At 42.1% G+C, this 23,131-nt stretch overlaps 1 protein-coding gene across 3 annotated transcripts in view; it reads left to right on the top strand.

The window, feature by feature from the left end:
• Positions 1–23,131, top strand: part of LOC135508917 (tumor protein p53-inducible protein 11-like) — a 90,903-nt gene that overhangs the window by 8,183 nt on the left and 59,589 nt on the right. For 2 of the 3 annotated variants that reach the window (XM_064929135.1, XM_064929134.1), the window contains exon 2: positions 14,618–14,733. The gene's annotated coding sequence lies outside the window, so the exon portion shown is untranslated. Of the gene's footprint in view, positions 1–14,617; positions 14,734–20,646; positions 20,931–23,131 lie in introns of those variants that run through there. The other variant, XM_064929136.1, reaches the window with a different exon arrangement.

The following is a 23,131-nucleotide window of genomic DNA, read 5'->3' as shown; positions in this document are numbered from 1 at the left end:
GGTAAATGTGGTCTCTTATGGTCAATCTTCCAATGATCTGCCTACAAATACGTCACAATGCTGCAGACACCTTGGGAAACGACAGAAAGGGCAGGCTTTCCTCTCGCATTCACAGCCATATAAGGAGACAATGGAAAACAGAGCCTCAAAAATCCTGCTCATTTCCTGGATGCCGTCTCATCTTGGTTTTGCCTGAAGCTCACGTTCTAGGGCACACAGAAAATATCTCGGTAGTTCTGGACACGAGAGTGTTTTCTTTCGAATGCTATCAATTATATGCATAGTCGAGCATCTTTTTGTGACAAAATATCTTGTTTAAAACAGGAACGTTTTTCATCCAAAAATGAAATAGCGCCCCCATAGATGTAAGAGGTTAACAGGTGTGCTTTAAGTTCATTTGTGGAATTTCTTTCCTTAATGTGTTTGAGCCAATCAGTTGTTTTGACAAGGTAGTGTTGGTATACAGAATACAGCCCTATTTGGTAAAAGACCAAGTCCATATTATGGCAAGAACAGCTCAAATAAGCAAAGACAAACGACAGTCCATCATGACTTTAAGACATGAAGGTCAGTCAATCTGGAAAATTTCAGGAACTTTTAAAGTTTATTCAAGCGCAGTTGCAAAAACCATCAAGCGCTGTGATGAAACTGGCTTTCATGAGGACCGCCACAGGAAAGGAAGACTCAGTTACCTCTGCTGCAGAGGATAAGTTCATTAGAGATAACTGCACCTCGGATTGCAGCCCAAAGAAATGCTTCACAGAATTCAAGTAACACACATCTCAACATCAACTGTTCAAAGGAGACTGGGTGAATCAGGCTTTCATGGTCGAATTGCTGCAAAGAAACCACTACTAAAGAACACCAATAAGAAGAAGAGACTCGATTGGCTCAAGAAACATAAGCAATGTACATTAGACTGGTGGAAATCTGTCCTTTAGTCTAATGAGTCCAAATTTGAGATTTTGGTTCCAACCTCCGTGTCTTTGTGAGACGCAGAGTAGGTGAATGGATGATCTCCGCATGCGTGGTTCCCACCGTGAAGCATGGAGGTGGTGGTGCTTTGCTGGTAACACACAGTGATTTATTTTAGAATTCAAGGCACACTTAACCAGCATGGCTACCATGGCATTCTGCAGTGATGCATTATCTTGTCTGGTTTGTGCTATCATTTTTGTTTTTTTTCAACAGGACAATGACCCAACACACCTCAAGGCTTTGTAAGGGCTATTTGACCAGGGAGATTACTATTATAACCTATTGACAAATGTCCTCCATCTCACATTGCTGCTGCAAATAATAAATTGGCATTTTTTGGATTTTTATAAATTAATGATATGTACCTTTTTTTAATTCTTGAAGAATATAGTTCATGATGCATTTTTAGTTTTTTATAAGTTGAGTTCACCTATCACACTCCATCAGAACCCAAAATATCATATAAGCTTGTTTTACTCCAATGTTTGTAAACAAAGTGAATTTAAACAAACACTGTATTGCCTCAATATTAAAACTATACTTTTGATATCATGCATCCATAGCTCTGTGCCGATGAATTTGATTGTGGTTACATTTCTCCAGCCCCATCCCTCAGCTTTTTTTTTTTTTTTACCAAAACACTGACCGGGAGGATGCTTTGTTTCAACTACTGATTGCAGCTTTAAATCCTTAGAGATCTGTGAGGAACGGTGCTTGTCAAAGGGTATCCTGAAGGCAGAATGTTCTTGGAATGGGAACCGGCCAATGAGGCACTTGTCAACATGATTATCATCATAATGTTGTAGATTCCAATGGGGTCAGAGCTCACCACGTGTAAAATATAGTGGACTACGATACCCACATGAATATATATTGCTCAGTGGACTACGATACCCACATGAATATATATTGCTCAGTGGACTACGATGCATTTTCTGCAACGGTGAGTCTGATTTGTAAATGTTTGGATATAGAAGATGGGCTTATCTCAGTGGTAGGTGTTGTGTTTTGGCGTTTGCCCGGGGGATTCCGTTGATGGTGTGGAGCTGCAGAGAGGTTTTTATCTTCATGGAAATGGTTGGGTGTAGAGTAGATGGAAGCATCTGGCAGTGGTTGACATTCATTTGGTCTTTCTGTAGTGTTGGCTTCATTCAAAGTGACTTACGGTACAGTGATACAGCTATTTTTAGTTTGTAATCCCTGTGGAAATGAAACTCATAACCTTTTTGCTCTAGCGCTTACAAAGGAAGCCACACAGGATGACTGGTTGAGATTGTGGTTGGCATCTCTCACTGTTAATCTCTCACCGTGGAAAGGAAGTGCAGTACTGCTGTTTGAGATTCAGATCGGCCTCTAGAGTTGGCTATGATGGGCTACTGATGCAGTGCAGGGATCCACTCAGCCCTGAGCCCTCAGTCATCCCAGAGACGCACGGATAGATTTACAATTTTTTAATTTCACCTTTATTTAACCAGGTAGGCCAGTTGAGTTCTCATTTACAACTGTGACCTGGCCAAGATAAAGCAAAAAAGAACAGAGTTACACAGATGGGATAAACAAAAGTACAGTCAATAACACAATAGAAATATCTATATACAGTGTGCAAATTGAGTAAGGAGGTAAGGCAATTAATAGGCCATAGTGGTGAATTAACACTGGAGTGATAGATGTGCAGATGATGATGTGCAAGTAGAAATACTGGTGTGCGAAAGAGCAAAAAAAAAGTAAATAAAAACAAAATGGGCATGAGATAGGTAGCTTGGATGTGCTATTTACAGGTTGGCTGTGTACAGCTGCAGTGATCGGTGAGCTGCTCAGATAACTGATGTTTTAAGTTCGTGTTACGGATACAGGTATCCTGTGTGCATTTTCTTTCCTTATCCAATATTCACAGGTGTCAACAATCATCATTCCCCAATCAAGTCATTCATCTGAACACACACTTACTCCTTTTTCCATTACCCAATCACATCCCCTTCCCTAGGTTTAAAAACCCATTCTGTTGTTTCCCCCATGTCTCTCCCTCCCTCCCTCTGTATGCAGAGATCTCTCTTGTTTTTACACGCCACTTTGTCTGTTATCCTGTGAGTTTTGTTATGGTGTTTGTTTGATGGTGGGGAAAGGGGCGACCTGGCTTGGTACCCCATGGACCTACATTACACGTAGGAATACTTTGTCTAAGTACCCTAGTGAGAACTGAGCGGACCACCTGCTGTATTTTATTGGTTAGGTAGTTAGCTGTATTGAAGCATCTAGCTTAGGGGTGTTTTGGGATATTTCTTTCTTTCCTTGGGTCCAGCTCAGCCCCATTTCCCGCCCCCTCTTTACCGTGTGTTTAAAAATAAACCAATAGTGTTTGACGGTAGATTTAAGTTGTCTGTGGTTTTTGTTCTCGCGTTGCAATTTGTTCCAGTAATTGGCAGCAGAGAACTGGAAGGAAAGGCGGCCAAAGGAGGTGTTGGCTTTGGGGTTGACCAGTGAGAAATACCTGCTGGAGCGCGTGCTACTGGTGGGTGTTATGGAGACCAGTGAGCTGAGAAGGCGGAGCTTTACCTAGCAAGGACTTATAGATGACCTGGAGCCAGAGGGTTTTGGCGACGAGAGCATACAGGTCGCAGTGGTGGTTGGTATATGGGGCTTGGGTGACAAAACGGATGGCACTGTATTGGAAGCTTTTTTTTATAAATGACATCGCCGAAGTCGAGGATTGGTAGGATGGTCAGTTTTACGAGGGTATGTTTAGCAGCGTGAGTGAAGGATGCTTTATTGCAAAATAGGGAGCCGATTCTAGATTTAATTTTGGATTGGAGATGTTTAATGTGAGTCTGGAAGGAGAGTTTACAGTCTAGCCAGACACCTAGGTAGTCGCCCATATATTCTATGTCAGAACCGTCAGATGTCTATACTGTAAACAGTGCATTTGGAAAGTATTCAGACCCCTTCCCCTTTTCAAACAATTTAATCAATTTAAGAATAAGTCTGTAACGAAACAAAAAGTGGAAAAGTGAAGGGGTCTGAATACTTTCTGAGTGCCCTGTACACACATACTTCACAAGTTCTAAACCTTTCTATTTGAAAAGCAATGCTGCTGGGTTTTTCACGCTCAACAGTTTCCTGTTTTGTATCAAGAATGGTCCACCACCCAAAGGACATACAGCCAACTTGACACAACCGTACTGTAGTGGTCGCTGAGATTCAGTGTCAGGGCTCTGTTGCGTCGTTGCTGGTCTGCCAACAGTAGCATGGTTGCCCCAGAGGCTCAGACATCACTGCACGCTGGCCTGGACAGCACAAACAGCTGTCCAAGTTCCAGATGCCAAGATGCACGCTCTCCTGGGCTCGACGCACGCTCTCCTGGGCTTAATGCACGCTCTCCTGGGCTCGACGCACGCTCTCCTGGGCTTAATGCACGCTCTCCTGGGCAGCCGCGGCGCAGACCAAGCAGATGGTGACCCCGTTAACTAAATTTGAGCCTCCACTGACCATGACCATTCTGTCGCCAAGATTTCTGTTGCCTTTCTCGGTCACCTACACAGTTCTCCGTCACTGGGACGGTTTTACGGATTCTTTGTAATGTAAAAAAGGACTGGAATTGGTCAAACGTGCAGTTGAATACATGTACAAAATGATCCACTTTCTAGTACCCTATAAAATCTATTTCATTTTTGGAATAATTCCATTTAGTTTTCCGAAATATATTTTTGTATTTTCAGGTTTCATTAATTTTCCCAGTTTTTCTGCTCTCTCTCCCATCCACTTTTTTTCTTAATAGGAAAAACAACGACATTGGATGTTTTTATATGTCCACAACAATGCTTAAAGCACATCAGGAGACCAATCTCAAGGTATGGTGAAAAAACAATGAATTCAAGTGTCCACCGAGCAAGAGGCTGTTTAGTGGTGGTTTTAAAAAGGCACATGATAAGAGTTTGCCAAACAAAATATCCCGGATTGATGCATTATGTCAAGTATGCATAGGCGACCTGTAGATAACGTTTAGTTGAGAAGGTGTTGGGGGAAGCCTTTCCATCAACCAGAAGAGGCATTAATACCTACACCAAAAAATGTCTGCAGCATTGAAGGTCCCCAAGAACACTGGCCTCCCATCATTCTTAAATGGAAGAAGTTTTGAACCACCAAGACTCTCTCTTTAGAGCTGGCCGCTCGGCCAAACTGAGCAATCCTGGGAGAAGGGCCTTGGTCAGGGAGGTGACCAAGAACCTGATGGTCACTCTGACAGAGCTCCAGAGTTCCTCTGTGGAGATGGTTGTCCTTCTGGAACATTCTCCCATCTCTGCAGTACTCCACCAATAAGACCTGTATGGTAAAATAACATGACCGCCTGCTTTGAGTTTGTCAAAAGGCACTTTAAGGACTCTGACCATGAAAAACAAGATTCTCTGGTATGATGAAAACAATATTGAACTCTGGCCTCAATGCCAAGTTTCATGTCTGGAGGAAACCAGGCACTATCCGTACGGTGAAGCAAGGTGGTGGCAGCATCACGCTGTGGGGATGTTTTTCAGTGGCGGCGACTGGGAGACTAGTCAGGATCGTGGGAAAGATGAACGGAGCAAAGTACAGAGATCCTCGCTGAAAACCTGCTCCTGAGCACTCAGACTGGGGTGAAGGGTCACCTTCCAACAGGACAACCACCCTAATCACCCAGCCAAGACAACATAGGAGTGGCTTCGGGACAAGTCTCTGATTTGTTCTTGAGTGGCCCAGGCAGATCCTGGACTTGAACCCGGTCGAACATCTCTGGAGAGACCTGAAAATAGATGTGCAGCTAAGCTCCCCATCCACCCTGACAGAGCTTAAGAGGATCTGCAGAGAAGAATGGGAGAAAAAAAAAAACAAATACAGGTGTGCCAAGCTTGTAGCATCATACCCAAGAAGACTTGGCTGGAATTGCTGCCGGAAATGCTTCAACAAAGTACTGAGTGAAGGGTCTGAATACATATGTGAATATATGTATGGTATGTGTGGTGTGTGTGTGTGTGTGTGTGTGTGTCGTAAAAGTTCCGGGGCCTGAATACTTACCGAATGCACTGTACATCTGTAAGGTCCCTCAGTCAAGTATTGAATTTCAAGCACCGGTTCAATGAAAGCCGCATAAAAGGGCAGTGATTGGTAACCATAACAGATCAGACTGAATATAAGCCTGGTCAAGTTAATAATTAGGCGCTGGATGATGTATTAAACTACCCAGACACATCCGAGATCCAGTCGTCCTTCTGAACTGAGTTGCAGGACAGAAATGAAACTGCTAAGGGGATGTTACCATTGGTTGGTAAAAAAAAAAAAAATGCCTACAGAGTTCAATGGGGGGGAGGATCAACGACACAATAAAGACCTGAATGACCGAGCGAAAAGAGCAATACAAATATTTCTAAACATTCATATGTATGCGACCAAGGCACTAAATGAATACTGAAGAAATAAATGAAAAAACACGGCAAAGGAATCAACGTTTTGGCCTAAATACAAAGCCCTGTAGTTTGGGGAAAATGCGACACATCACTGAGTAACTGCCTCCTTCTCCCCCCCTTTTCCCCAAGCCTGGTGGTCTAGAGTCCTGTGTGGCTCAGTCGGTAGAGCATGGCGCTTGCAACGCCAAGCGTCGTGGGTTCGTTTCCCACTGGGGCCACCCATATGTAAAAGTAGTGGCCCCAGCCGACTTGTAAGTCGCTTTGGACAAAAGCGTCTGCTAAATGGGATATATTATTATTATTATTATATTATTTGCATGGGAATTCTTGACATCCGCAAATACCGGGGAGATTGTCAGGATAAGAATACAAGGGATGGAGCTAAGCAAAGACACAATCCTAGAGGTTAAACTTGCTTCAGTCTGCTTTCCTCCAGACGCTGTGAGAGGAGTTCACCTTTCAGCTGGACAATAACCTGAAACGGAAGGCCACATCTACACGGGAGCTTCTTACCAAGAAGACAGGGACATTTTCCAGAGTGGCCACCTTTGCAAGAAAATATTGTAAAGGATAATGGGATAGTATACAAATCTCTTATAGACTTACCCAAGAAGATTCACAGCTGTAATGTATGTCAAATGTGTCTCTAACATGTATTGAGTCAGGGAGGGGGGGAATACTTCATCAACGACTATATTTGCGTTTATTTATTTTGTATTTAAAAAAAATATTAATTAATGTAGCATTTTCCTTCCACTTAAACATTCGACTTTGATATTAATCCAACTTAAATGAATTCTAATTAAATTAACTTTGTGACAATAACGTTTAAAGGAATCCAAGGGCTGTGAAAATGTTTGCAAGGAACTGTATAGCATCGAGTGCATCGCAAACGTCAAATTGTACGGAGGGAGGATTGCCATAATTCTAGAAATACGCACCTCCAAAGAAATTGTTTAGTGATCAAGAATATGAACCGTTTTTTAGTTTGCAATGGGGCATTAAGTAATGATTACTAGCATAGGTCTAATAGTCTTTTTTGGTATGTCATAATTGATTTAATTTACTGAGCGCTTGCATTTGGAATTTGTTTAAAACTGAAGTATTACATAATCAAAATGTGTTGTAGACAAAATTAATGAAAAGGGCTGTCTAGGTAGCCTGAAATGGACACATTAGCTTGAGACTCGGGACATTGTGACTTGACATGTTTGTGACTATACTTTCTTGCTCTCCCCTCTGGTTGCTTAAGGATGTGAGGGAACAGGTCATTAACGAGAGGGAGCTCTTGAGAGGTTGACTCTCTTGTTGTTTAAAGTACCAACGAAGTAAAACTGGAACATGAGACTAAACAATTTGACAGTAGGATGTTCCAGAATGGTGTAGTATGGAACTCTGTGTCCTCATGACACCTCTGTCTTCATCAGGGTATTTCTTATGTTTATGTTTCTGTCAACATGTACTCTGTTACCTCTTATTTTTTAGAGATTTAAAGGCCCGATGCAGCTGTTTGTTATATGAATATCAAATTTCTTGGTAACAATTAAGTACATTACTGTAATAGATTTCCTTTTTAAAATGGATAAACTTTTTGCTTGGCCTGTCATTTAGATTGGTCTGACTGGGGGAGGGAAAACTGAAAACTAGCTATTACTGGCAGAGGTTTGGAGCTCTTTGTTATTGGGCTATTAACCAATTTACCGTACAGTGATCTCACCGTGGTGAACTGAAACTCCCACCCATGCAAACCTGACTCCCCATCACCAAACCTGCCCCCCTCGACTACTAGGGGTGTAACCGTACACGTATTTGTACCAAAACGTTCTGTACGGGGACCTCTGTTCTGTCCGCACTGAACTCGAATGAAAAACACAAGCCCTATAAGCTATGACTACGCTGTGTTTTATGCCTCTTGAGTAAATTCGAGATGAAAACGTCTATTCCGTTAAAACAACTAAATAGGCACATTATAATCTTTACAATGCACAATTAATATCTTAATTGGGGCATTTTCAAGCTGTCCTTTTGTGAGGTGCAGCCGGGAACTAGTTCTGTACAATGGCAACTGGTGGGGTGAATAAACCTAGAGAATTCTCCATCGTTTAGATAATCCAGTTTGAAAACATTTTGGTTTCCTAGTAGCAACTGGTGGGGTCAATAAACCTAGAGAATTCTCCATCGTTTAGATAATCCAGTTTGAAAACATTTTGGTTTCCTAGTAGCAACTGGTGGGGTCAATAAACCTAGAGAATTCTCCATCGTTTAGATAATCCAGTTTGAAAACATTTTGGTTTCCTAGTAGCAACTGGTGGGGTCAATAAACCTAGAGAATTCTCCATCGTTTAGATAATCCAGTTTGAAAATATTTTGGTTTCCTAGTAGCAACTGGTGGGGTCAATAAACCTAGAGAATTCTCCATCGTTTAGATAATCCAGTTTGAAAATATTTTGGTTTCCTAGTAGCAACTGGTGGGGTCAATAAACCTAGAGAATTCTCCATCGTTTAGATAATCCAGTTTGAAAATATTTTGGTTTCCTAGTAGCAACTGGTGGGGTCAATAAACCTAGAGAATTCTCCATCGTTTAGATAATCCAGTTTGAAAATATTTTGGTTTCCTAGTAGCAACTGGTGGGGTCAATAAACCTAGAGAATTCTCCATCGTTTAGATAATCCAGTTTGAAAATATTTTGGTTTCCTAGTAGCAACTGGTGGGGTCAATAAACCTAGAGAATTCTCCATCGTTTAGATAATCCAGTTTGAAAATATTTTGGTTTCCTAGTAGCAACTGGTGGGGTCAATAAACCTAGAGAATTCTCCATCGTTTAGATAATCCAGTTTGAAAATATTTTGGTTTCCTAGTAGCAACTGGTGGGGTCAATAAACCTAGAGAATTCTCCATCGTTTAGATAATCCAGTTTGAAAACATTTTGGTTTCCTAGTAGCAACTGGTGGGGTCAATAAACCTAGAGAATTCTCCATCGTTTAGATAATCCAGTTTGAAAACATGTTGGTTTCCTAGTAGATTAAAACGGCAATAGAGCAGAGGGTGAATTCACCTCTGCTCAACCAGATTACTTACTGCATCTGACAACACCTCAAACATGTCGCCGTAAACATGTCAACAGCACCGCTGTATTTCCTCCGCTGGAGAAAAACGGAAACAACAACAACCTGGTCTCCTGTATTCAAGCATCTGCTTCTGACCGGGCCAAAGAAATCAAAGACATGACAAGAGCTGCAGCTATGTTTTATAGCCACGGATATGCGTCCATTCTCAGTGGTTGAGAAAAATAGGGGGTTTCAGCACCTCCGTGAAAGTGCTCGAGCCACGTTACGAACTTCACCCTCTCGCACGCATTTCAGCAAACTGGTAGTGCCCGGTCTATATAAGCAAGTCAAAGTTGTCAATGAATTGGCCAATTCACCCTGTGTTACTCTTACTACATATGGATGGACAATCCAGGGCTACAGAGAGCTACAGTGCCTTCAGAAACTATTCATACCCCTTGATTTATTCCACAGTTTGTTACAGCCTGAATTCAAAATAGATTAAATAGTTTTTCCCCCCACTACACCATTCTGTAATGACAAAATTAAAACATGTTTGTAAATGTCTCATTTAAGTAGGTATTCATACCCCCGAGTCAATACATGTTAGAATCAACTTTGGTAGTGATTACAGCTGTGAGTGTTTCTGGGTAAATCTCTAAGAGCTTTGCACATCTGGATTGTATAATATTTGCCCATTTAAAAAAAATATATATTTATATTATATTATTATTTTTATATATCAAAATTATTCAAGCTAATTGGTGGTTGTTCATTTGTTAGACAACCATGTTCAAGTCTTGCCATAGATTTAAGTCTAAACAAACTCGCTACTTGTATATTTGTCCTTGTGTTTTAGCTTATTGTCCTGCTGAAAGGTGAATTCTTCTCCCAGTGTCTGGTGGAAAGCAGACTGAACCAGGTTTTCCTCTAGGTTTTTGCCTGTGTTTAGCTCCATTGTGTTTCTTCTTTATCCTGAAAAACTCCCCAGTCCTTAACGATTACAAGCATACCCATAACATGATGCAGCCACCACTATGGTTGAAAATATGTGAAGTGGTACTCGATAATGGGTCGTATTGGATTTGCCCCAAACATAAATATTTGTATTCAAGACACAAAGTTAATTGCTTTACCAATTTTTTTTTTGTTGCAGAATTACTTTAGTGCCTTGTTGCAAACAGGATGCATGTTTTGGAATATTTTTTGAATTCTTTACAGGGTTCATTCTTTTCACTCTGTCATTTATGTTAGTATTGTGGAGCAACTACAATGTTGATCCATCTTCAGTTTCCTCCCATCACAGCTATTAAACTCTAACTGTTTTAAAGTCTCCATTGGCCTCATGGTGAAATCCCTGAGAATTTTCCTTCCTCCCCTGCAACTGAGTTGGAAGGACACCTGTATCTTTGTAGTGACTGGGTGTATTGATACACCATCCAAAGTGTAATTAATAACTTCACTGTGGTCAAAGGAATATTCAATGTCGGCTTAAAAAAAAAAGTGTGTGTATTTATCCCATCTACCAATCGATTATGTGGGGAAACCTCTCTGAGGGAACATTATCTGTATGTGTGGGGTACAGAGATGAGCTATTCATTAAAATCATCATGTTAGACACTATTGCACACAGTGAGTCCATGCAACGTCTTGTTACTTGTTAAGCACATTTTTACTTCTGAAATGTTTAGATTTGCCATTACAAAGGGGTTGAATACTTATTGACTCAAGACATTTCATTTTTAATTAATGTGTAAAAAATAAATAAAAAAATAATCATTTTTGACATTATGGTGTAGTGACAAAAAAAATCTTAATTCAAGAAATGTTAATTTCTGTCTTACACAGTACAATGTGGAAAGTCAAAGGGTTAAATACCTTGTGAAGGCGCTGTACTTAACAGTGACAGGCCATCACCCCAGAGTGGGGAAACCACAGCTATGGTTACTACAGTATCCTTTATGAGTCACACAAGTGCACATATTTCTATAGCAAAAGGCTATACCATATCTGAGCCATGTTTTACATATTGAATTCACACACATATTACACTTCTTTATTTTAGTGTTGTTGAGTAATGGTGTTGTCATTTAAGACGATACAAAGTGTTATTCCTGATAGTGACGTCACCAGGCATTACATGACTAATGATCATGGAGTCCAGGGGCGGTTGGTGTCGTTTAAGATGAGGGAGGACTATCTTTTGGAGAAGGGCCTTTATTTCTATTACAGCATATTGGAACGTCTGTCATTAATTTTCCGTTCACCCAGTTCAGTGTAACATCGACAGGTTTAGGCTACTACATTATACTCGCTTGTTCCCTATACCCATCATGAGGTTGCCTCAACCTAGCCAATGAATGAAAGTTTACAACGTAGGTGCACACAGGTAGAGAGGAATTAAAGCAATCAAGATGACTGAGTGACACATTCAATACCGCCTTGCACTCTTGCCTGCATCTTGCTGATCTAGGGTGTAATCTTTGGTGTCTATTGGACAAATTCAGGTATGTTTATCCCAGTTTTTGTTGTTCAGATTTCTTCCGTTTTTTTTTTTTTAAGAATTTTTTTTTCAACAGAATCGGCATGATAAATACACCCCTGGTCAGGTAAACACAATTCACTTTCATAGCAGCCACGTTCTATTCCTTCTCTCCTCCTCTCACCTTTTCCCTTTTCTTGTGGACTTCAATGCACAACACATCAGCTGTATGTGACCAGGCGATTTAAAAAAACCTTTCCAAGCCTTGTCATAACTGCTACACACAGCCTACATCGTTGTCCCCAAGCTAATAGAACTAGTAACGCATTACTAAACCTGCTACAATCATGCAGTAAAGTTAGTGTACAGTCAGTAAGCAGTTTAGCACTTATACCGATGGGCCCCGATGGCAATAAATTAGTACAACCAAAAACAGAATCACATTGTAGGATTTTTAATGAATTTATTTGCAAATTATGTTGGAAAATAAGTATTTGGTCACCTACAAACAAGCAAGATTTCTGTCTCTCACAGACCTGTAAATTCTTCTTTAAGAGGCTCCTCTGTCCCCCACTCGTTACCTGTATTAATGGCACCTGTTTGAACTAGTTATCAGTATAAAAGACACCTGTCCACAACCTTAAACAGTCACACTCCAAACTCCACTATGGCCAAGACCAAAGAGCTGTACCTATGATGAAAATTACAGGCCTCATCTTTTTAAGTGGGAGAACTTGCACAATTGGTGGCTGACTAAATACTTTTTTGCCCCACTGTGTGTGTGTGTGCTACATTTACACTCCCACACAAAATCAACATACATACACTAACTACACACACACTTTTACTCTTCATTCGCTGCTTCTACATTCTTTACTATTTAATTTATTATCCTGAATTTTCTTTACCTTTTCAAGTCCATATCTCCCTCAAATACCTCATACATCTGCACATTGTTCTGATATTTCCTTTATATAGCTTCACATTGTGTGTGTAATTGTATTACTACTATTTTTAACTCTGCATCATTGGGGCTCGTAAGCAAGTATTTCATAGTAAAGTCAATACCTGTTGTATTCGGCACAATTAAAAAATATATATATATATATATATATATATAAAAATTGTGTTAGTTGCTGTTTGGAAAATAGAATCATCAGGAAATAACACCTGATGATAATAATAATAAACTCACTTTTACAGTGTTCGTTTTATCAGCTGTTGTACAATATGGTAACACAGAAGAAACAGGATTTTGACAGACTGAGCCTTTAAGAGCCTTGGAGAGAGAGTGGAGAATTGGGGGGGGGCTTTTCTTCCTTCCTGGCATTCATCTTTAATTTCTTCGTTGTCAGCAGGTCAACCAAGGGATCAGTAATGTGGCCCCTGGGTGAGTTGTGTGTGTGTGTGTTCTCACAACCCAGATGTCTCCATTGACATCCAATGGGCAAGAGCTTCTTGCTTTTCACAAATAACACGGCAACATCTGTGACTGGACCACACACACACACACTCACACACACACACGTTGCTGTTACACACACACACACACACACACACTAACATCCAGTGAAGCAGTGACCGAAAAACCGTTGCGTTTTCTGGTGCACAGGCAGAATTAAGAGCGCTACAGTATGAGAGAGTGCAGAGGTTAAGTGTACAGACACAACATTGAGTGGGCAGGGCGATTCCTGTCACAATATTCCCGGTGTAGGCTGAAAGCGGACGGAAATGTCGGTGGCACACCAACAGGCTCTGTGATTGGCTGAAATGTCTGTGGCACACCAACAGGCTCTGTGATTGGCTGAAATGTCGGTGGCACACCAACAGGCTCTGTGATTGGCTGAAATGTCTGTGGCACACCAACAGGCTCTGTGACTGGCTGAAATGTCTGTGGCACACCAACAGGCTCTGTGATTGGCTGAAATGTCGGTGGCACACCAACAGGCTCTGTGACTGGCTGAAATGTCGGTGGCACACCAACAGGCTCTGTGATTGGCTGAAATGTCGGTGGCACACCAACAGGCTCTGTGACTGGCTGAAATGTCGGTGGCACACCAACAGGCTCTGTGACTGGCTGAAATGTCGGTGGCACACCAACAGGCTCTGTGACTGGCTGAAATGTCGGTGGCACACCAACAGGCTCTGTGATTGGCTGAAATGTCGGTGGCACACCAACAGGCTCTGTGACTGGCTGAAATGTCGGTGGCACACCAACAGGCTCTGTGATTGGCTGAAATGTCAGGCTTTGTTGTCAGTAATCTCTCAGGTTTTTTCTGTCATGCTGTGTTTAGCCTTAGTTTATTTTCTCCAACACATTCCCAGCTGTTGGGTTTTATTCCGCTTGTGGATGTGAGGAATGAAACCTTATTATTTTTTTAAATTATTTTTATTTTTTAATCCTGTTGGGAAGGAGTTCATCTCGTCAGTCAAACACAGCATTTTTACCATGGCACTTCATGAATGCTTGTCGTTCACATGGCCACGAAAAACAATGTTGCCTCACCCACAATTTGCATAGATGTAAAAAAAAAAAATTCTGTGACATTCCAGAAGCTGTCAGTCACATGTTTTCTTTTTTTTACATGGAGTCACTTCAGGTCTTCCTGTTAGACAGTGATTGTCCACACACTGAAAAACAAGCTATACTGACACTCTCTTTCCTTCTCCACCACAGGTGATTTCTGCAGGGTGCCATCACGGCAGGATATCTGTCCAGAGAAGGGCATTGCATACTGGGTTAGGAGCTAGGTGTGGACCCCTCTCCCAGACCCTCCAGATTCCTATATTTGAGTAAGTCTCCTCTCACTCGCTCATACATACATATATATACATATATATACAGTGCCTTGCGAAAGTATTCGGCCCCCTTGAACTTTGCGACCTTTTGCCACATTTCAGGCTTCAAACATAAAGATATAAAACTGTATTTTTGTTGTGAAGAATCAACAACAAGTGGGACACAATCATGAAGTGGAACGACATTTATTGGATATTTCAAACTTTTTTAACAAATCAAAAACTGAAAAATTGGGCGTGCAAAATTATTCAGCCCCCTTAAGTTAATACTTTGTAGCGCCACCTTTTGCTGCAATTACAGCTGTAAGTCGCTTGGGGTATGTCTATCAGTTTTGCACATCGAGAGACTGAAATTTTTACCCATTCCTCCTTGCAAAACAGCTCGAGCTCAGTGAGGTTGGATGGAGAGCATTTGTGAACAGCAGTTTTCAGTTCTTTCCTCAGATTCTCGATTGGATTCAGGTCTGGACTTTGACTTGGCCATTCTAACACCTGGATATGTTTATTTTTGAACCATTCCATTGTAGATTTTGCTTTATGTTTTGGATCATTGTCTTGTTGGAAGACAAATCTCCGTCCCAGTCTCAGGTCTTTTGCAGACTCCATCAGGTTTTCTTCCAGAATGGTCCTGTATTTGGCTCCATCCATCTCCCCATCAATTTTAACCATCTTCCCTGTCCCTGCTGAAGAAAAGCAGGCCCAAACCATGATGCTGCCACCACCATGTTTGACAGTGGGGATGGTGGTTCAGGGTGATGAGCTGTGTTGCTTTTATGCCAAACATAACGTTTTGCATTGTTGCCAAAAAGTTCAATTTTAGTTTCATCTGACCAGAGCACCTTCTTCCACATGTTTGGTGTGTCTCCCAGGTGGATTGTGGCAAACTTTAAACGACACGTTTTATGGATATCTTTAAGAAATGGCTTTCTTCTTGCCACTCTTCCATAAAGGCCAGATTGGTGCAATATACGACTGATTGTTGTCCAATGGACAGAGTCTCCCACCTCAGCTGTAGATCTCTGCAGTTCATCCAGAGTGATCATGGGCCTCTTGGCTGCATCTCTGATCAGTCTTCTCCTTGTATGAGCTGAAAGTTTAGAGGGACGGAGGTCTTGGTAGATTTGCAGTGGTCTGATACTCCTTCCATTTCAATATTATCGCTTCCACAGTGCTCCTTGGGATGTTTAAAGCTTGGGAAATCTTTTTGTATCCAAATCCGGCTTTAAACTTCTTCACAACAGTATCTCGGACCTGCCTGGTGTGTTCCTTGTTCTTCATGATGCTCTCTGCGCTTTTAACGGACCTCTGAGACTATCACAGTGCAGGTGCATTTATACGGAGAATTGATTACACACAGGTGGATTGTATTTATCATCATTAGTCATTTAGGTCAACATTGGATCATTCAGAGATCCTCACTGAACTTCTGGAGAGAGTTTGCTGCACTGAAAGTAAAGGGGCTGAATAATTTTGCACGCCCAATTTTTCAGTTTTTGATTTGTTAAAGTTTGAAATATCCAATAAATGTCGTTCCACTTCATGATTGTGTCCCACTTGTTGTTGATTCTTCACAACAAAAATACAGTTTTATATCTTTATGTTTGAAGCCTGAAATGTGGCAAAAGGTCGCAAAGTTCAAGGGGGCCGAATACTTTCGCAAGGCACTGTGTATATACACACACATACTCTTGCCTCAGAATCCTGTACTGTGTGGTATCAATAGTTGAGATTCAGTGGCTGGAACTTCCATACATTTCTATCAGTAAATCACTCTTTGATTCTACTCTAGCCAGTAGTCAGTCAGTAAATCACTCTTTGACTACTGGCTAGAGTAGAATCAGTCAGTGCTCTTCTTTTTCAGTTCTCTTGTTCTTCACTATATTAGCCAGTATTCTACAGTACAGGTCAGTGCAGCATGTGAAGTTATTCAATCATTTATTTTATCTACAAGCTCATTGAAATAAGCATTGGCCAGTTCTGGTGGGCCTTGAGGATGACTCGCTGTTGGGGGAGCGGATTAGGGGAGTGGGGGAAGGGGGTGCGGTGAGTGAGTGGGGGGGTGAAGTGTGTGTGTGTGTGTGTGTGTGTGTGTGTGTGTGTGTGCTGCACAGGTAACACTATTTTATGATGTAGTTGGTGTCACATTTCCTGTCACCACTTTGAAAAAAGCCCCTCTTTCAGGTCTCTGTCACTAGGGCACTACCGTACATCAGATACTAGACTGCCTTGGATCCTACGTCTGAGGGCCTGCTTGTTGAACCTTGATGGCATGTTGATCGACCTGTTAGTGTTTATTACACACGGCTAGGAAGATGGCTTGTTGAACCTTGATGGCATGTTGATCGACCTGTTAGTGTTTGTTATTACACACGGCTAGGAAGATGGCTTGTTGAACCTTGATGGCATGTTGATCGACCTGTTAGTGTTTGTTATTACACACTGCTAGGAAGATGGCTTGTTGAACCTTGATGGTATGTTGATCGACCTGTTAGTGTTTGTTATTACACACTGCTAGGAAGATGGCTTGTTGGGTGTCTTTAAAAAAAATGTATTTTTTACTACACATTAAGAGTGGACCCCTAGATCTAGTCGTAGTAGGACCCTAGTGGGGGAGTGGACCCCTAGATCTAGTCGTAGTAGGACCCCTAGATCTAGTCTTAGTAGGACCCTAGTGGGAGAGTGGACCCCTAGATCTAGTCTTAGTAGGACCCTAGTGGGGGAGTGGACCCCTAGATCTAGTCGTAGTAGGAACCCTAGTGGGGGAGTGGACCCCTAGATCTAGTCGTAGTAGGACCCCTAGATCTAGTCGTAGTAGGACCCTAGTGGGGGAGTGGACCCCTAGTGGGGGAGTGGACCCCTAGATCTAGTCGTAGTAGGACCCCTAGTGGGGGAGTAGGAAGGAAACTCCACTCCACTTCTACAGGTTAATGGGCTTTCTCTTGTTGTCATGTTGAAAGCACCCCGTGTCACATTCATCTTGGTTACGGGTGTTTTGTGATGCGAACTAGGGTTTTTAAAAAAACATGTTTTTCTGCCTGAAATTGTTGTTTCCGGAGCAATTGAGGATAATGAGCTAGATTCCTTCTGTGCATCAAAACACACCCCTCCAGGCAGGCAGGCAGGCAGGCAGGCACAATAATAATGACTAGATTCCTCCTCTGTGTTTTGCGTGCATCACATCCTGTTTAATGTTTTTTTTTTTTTTTATGCTGTCGGCAGTAAGATCAGGGGAGTGACTGAACACCACCAACACACAACATCATGATCCACCTCCACTGTGCCAGGTTCAATACATCTTTCCTGTCCTGGTTCTTTCAGAAATGAATCCCTTTTCAACTCCAGATAGATGTTGGAGACCAGTGTCAAACAGCACTCGGGGCCGTCCACACCAAGGACCACAACGGATAATTATGATAAATTATACATAACTATATAAAATGTTAGTGAGCGGCCACGTGAGAGGAACGCGTAATGTTTCATAGTTCTACGGCATGTCAAATCAACTGATCAACTGATCAATACATCCTGCACGCGGGTAGGCCTGTTACTGAGATGCTAACACAGACCTTTTCGGGGTGTGTTCATTTGTCATTGTTTTTACTATGTTTTCTCATAGTTGTCAATTCGTTTTGGATATTTTTAATCTCACTGTGCTCATCTGTAAAAAATATATATATATATATATATATATATATATATTTTTTTTAAGTGAGTACACGGTTAATTGTTATACAGCTATATCCTGCAGTGATCTAGGCTAATTTGAATAACCGCTCAAATGCTCCAGTTTGTGGATGCGTGTTCCAAATGCTATTGTAGTTTTAGATTTTCCTGGGAATCCAAAGAGCTAAAGAGGGACTGGCTGTAGCTGATGGGCAGTGGGGAGGCTAGGGGAGGCTAGGGGAGGCTAGGGGAGGCTAGGGGAGGCTAGGGGAGGCTAGGGGAGGCCAGGTGTGTGATTACGCAAAGAGAAGATACGAGATGTGTTAGTAGCTAATACAACCCATTATTTATTAGCTAAATATTAGGCTGCCGTTGGTGAAAAGAAAAAAAAGATTGCCGTTATCATGCTGATATGCGTTGTTTTGTTGTGGATCGTTGTTCTCCCAGGTCGTCTTATAATTAGACCAATGTGGTCACCAATGTGGTCGCCCAGTTGTTCAGCTTACTCTGCCTCTCCTCTCAAAGCAGCCTTGCGTATCTAGAACCAAGAACGCTTCAATGGAATGCAGTTTTTGACCGGTTGTCAAAGTTGTTGTTTTTTATCGCGGGAGGGACAGGGATAAAATGGCTTTTTAATTAAGGTGATTCAAACGATAGTGCTCCTCCACTTTTTTTTTTGTAGTGTGAACGCTCTTGTTCACTTGAATTCGAATGATCTTGTAGTTATCGTCTTTGGTGTGGACGCCCCCTCAGTGGCACTGCTCACCCAAATCCCTCAGTGGTGTTCAACAGCAGGGCGTTGAACGACACTCCATCTCCCTCCTCCATCTCCCTCCACACTTCCTCTCTCCCTCCACACTTCCTCTCTCCCTCCACACTTCCTCTCTCCCTCCACACTTCCTCTCTCCCTCCACACTTCCTCTCTCCCTCCTCCTCCACTCTCCCTCCACACTTCCTCTCTCCCTCCACACTTCCTCTCTCCCTCCTCCTCCACTCTCCCTCCTCCTCCACTCTCCCTCCACACTTCCTCTCTCCCTCCACACTTCCTCTCTCCCTCCTCCTCCACTCTCCCTCCACACTTCCTCTCTCCCTCCACACTTCCTCTCTCCCCACACTCCTCCTCCCTCCTCCACTCTCCCTCCACACTTCCTCTCCCCTCCACACTTCCTCTCTCCCTCCTCCTCCACTCTCCTCCACACTTCCTCTCTCCCTCCACACTTCCTCTCTCCCTCCACACTCCTCCTCCACACTTCCTCTCTCCCTCCACACTCCTCCTCCACTCTCCCCTCCACACTTCCTCTCTCCCTCCACACTTCCTCTCTCCCTCCTCCTCCTCCACTCTCCCTCCACACTTCCTCTCCCTCCCACTCCACACTTCCTCTCTCCCTCCACACTTCCTCTCTTCCTCCCCCTCCACACTTCCTCTCTCCCTCCACACTTCCTCTCTCCCTCCACACTTCCTCTCTCCCTCCACACTTCCTCTCTCCCTCCACACTTCCTCTCTCCCTCCACACTTCCTCTCTCCCTCTTCTCTGATTAGGTTTCTAAATTTGTATACGCACAGTTTCATGGTCTAAACTCCATTAAAACTCACAGTAATCATTCACTAAACATGATACCTAATGAACTACAGTTTAACTTAACATGTTACATTTTAATAGAATCCATCAATGAAAATCTGTTACCGTGTTCCAACACGCATGCTTTCTGTTTCATAGTTGTAACAAAGCACTCAACAAATAATGATTGAACATTTTTAATTTTATTTAAATTTTTTAATGTTTACATATAGCTTGCAGTAACATAAAGTAATAAATGCTGCTGTTATTTTAAGTAATCATATTCTGTTACCCAAGACTTTCATAAATGTAACCAAATTATTATTTTTGCTATTTTAGCATATATGAACTATATTAATTACACTGTTTAGAATGTTGTGGTAGTTTGAAAGGGAGGTGGGGGGACGCCCGAGACCCAGCGGATCAAGTGTTAAATGTCAAATATTTATCACCATCCAATAAGTCGAGGTAGCCTCTCCCTCCTTCAGTCTGTTGTTCTCCTGTTTGAACATGACCCTTCCCTGTGCGCGCGCACACACACACACACGCGAGCTCACCACTAGAGTGGTGGTGGAATCGCGCACACACACGCTGGATTTACAACCACGGTCAGACCAAGAGGCACAGTTGGCATCCTGTCACCCCGCCCCCTCTCCCCTGGTATGCAGGCGTAAGGTGTTGATCCGATGCCTGGTGACTCGATCCTGATGTGAAAGCCGACTGCTAAACTGCCAAGCAATGTAGCGACGGACAAGTACAAACACAGCCTTTCAGACATGAGTCGTCACTAATGTCTGCTGCCAGTCTGCCAAAGTGCCTACTTTAAAAAAAAACAAGTCCTTGACTGACCAACTCGATCCTAACAGCAGGGCGAGTGCAGTGTGAAAACAGTGTTACATGTTGGTGTTGTGTTCATCAGTTGCTTTAACCTACAGGACCTCCAATGGTATTGATTCAAAGCAACGTCAGGTAAATATGTTCGCTAGAAACTATATTCATGGACACTATCGACAGATTGTTCATTCTGCCTTTTTTTTGTGTTTTTTAAAGGTGTCTGAGACGAGCAATAGGTTACTCCTCCTATTATATAACCTGTTTTATTGTTTCAAAGTAACACATTCAGAATATATTTTGAAAGGCTTCTGCTTGAGTGACAGTGTGACGAGACGAATGCAGATGCATGCTAATGTATGCGCGAACAACCTGACCACCTGCTGGGACCAAATCATTTAAACCCTCGTGGTGACACACAAGAATGTTTCGGCTTTAAAACACAGCTAACCACAGCCACCATCACATGGACACTAAGTCGGTCGAATCGGGGCTTGACAGTGCGGACTATTTTACTCACATATGCGCTTAGCTGTGCTGCTGTGCCACCAGGAATTTTAGTTTAGGAGCACCATATATATATATATATACATATATATATTTATATTTATTTATTTATTTGTTTTATTGTTCTCCTAAAGCTTAGAGTCCTTGTTGAAATTGTGTGTGTACGTACTGTGCAGAGATCAAGATGGTTTGATCTAGGAGACTGGTTGGTTATCAACACATACGAGCTTTACACATACGTTGTGATGCAACACTTTGGATGATTGAATGAACAATATGGTTTTTATCCATCTCTATTCAAATAAATCATAAATGCATGAATGTCAGCCTCTTTCACCCATAACTTTTTAGAGGTACTCTACAACAACAACAAAAAAACACCATTTCCTGGTTGCTAATTTGAGTTTGTGACAAAACAAAACAAGTATATTTCAGAGAATCAGTACCATCGAAACAGCTGTGAAATATACTGTATTTTCCTGAACCAAAAATATTCTACTTTCAGCTTGTATTGAATCTGGTGTAGAAAACCGGAAGTAAAAGACTCAAAAGAAAGCATAGAAATAACATGCATAGAACAGACCTACTGCTTCTTAGACTGGCTTTCAATGAGAGTGATAGATCTATAACACATAGAATAGACCTACTGCTTCTTAGACTGGCTTTCAGTGTGGTGTGTGTGTGTGTGTGTGTCCCCACCGGTAACTTTATCCTGGCTACTCTGACTCCTTGCTCCGGCCACAACGCTACACAGTGGCCACGGACATTTTAGTTTCTTCTCCCCGAGGACCTCCCTGTCCCTTCACCGAATGACAACGCATTCGGGGCCCGTCTGATTTGTTACAGAAACAGATGGGTTGGGCCAGATGGGTCGGGCCAGAGCCAGAACACACTTGGGGTGAATATTCATCATTGATACTCTGATTGGTTGGAGACCATCTAATTGCTGATGACTGTGTTTTTGTACAATGCCCTTCGTCAACACAAACGACTTCAACGACGGCAGTCTGACTGAAGTATGTAGCGAATGACAGTGGAAAGAGTTTAGTTTGCGTTGTCGGGCTCCGAGTCCCTCCCCGTCCCTTCACCTTTTCCCTGATTTTCAAACCAGTTTATCTGACGTCAAACATGCACACACACACATTCACTTTGTTGCTGTGTAAACTCACCTGTGCCCTGATGGCATTTTGTGTTGCTCACTGAAACCTGACTAGCGAGCCGCAGGGCTCTCACAGGCGTGTGTGTGTATATATTCAAAGATTATATACACTACTGTTAAAGTTTGGGGTCACTTAGAAATGTCCTTGTTTTTGAAAGAAAATAGTTTTTTTTGTGGTCCATTTCAAAATAACATCAAATTGATCAGAAATACAGTGTAGACATTATTGTTGTAAATGACTATTGTAGCTGGAAATGGCTGTTTAAAAAAATAAGTTGAATGGAATATCTACATAGGCGTACAGAGGCCCATTATCAAATCAGTTTATTTGTCACATGAGCCTAATACAACAGGTGTAGTAGACCTTACAGTGAAATGCTGACTACAACAGGTGTAGTAGACCTCACAGGGAAATGCTGACTACAACAGGTGTAGTAGACCTTACAGTGAAATGCTGACTACAACAGGTGTAGTAGACCTCACAGGGAAATGCTGACTACAACAGGTGTAGTAGACCTTACAGTGAAATGCTGACTACAACAGGTGTAGTAGACCTCACAGTGAAATGCTGAATGCAACAGGTGTAGTAGACCTTACAGTGAAATGCTGAATACAACAGGTGTAGTAGACCTCACAGTGAAATGCTTACTTACTAACCAATGGTATGAAGGGG

The sequence above is a fragment of the Oncorhynchus masou genome, chromosome 22, assembly GCF_036934945.1.
Source record: "Oncorhynchus masou masou isolate Uvic2021 chromosome 22, UVic_Omas_1.1, whole genome shotgun sequence".
NCBI classification, from domain to species: Eukaryota; Metazoa; Chordata; class Actinopteri; order Salmoniformes; family Salmonidae; genus Oncorhynchus; species Oncorhynchus masou.
This window is presented reverse-complemented; position numbering and strand designations above follow the sequence as displayed.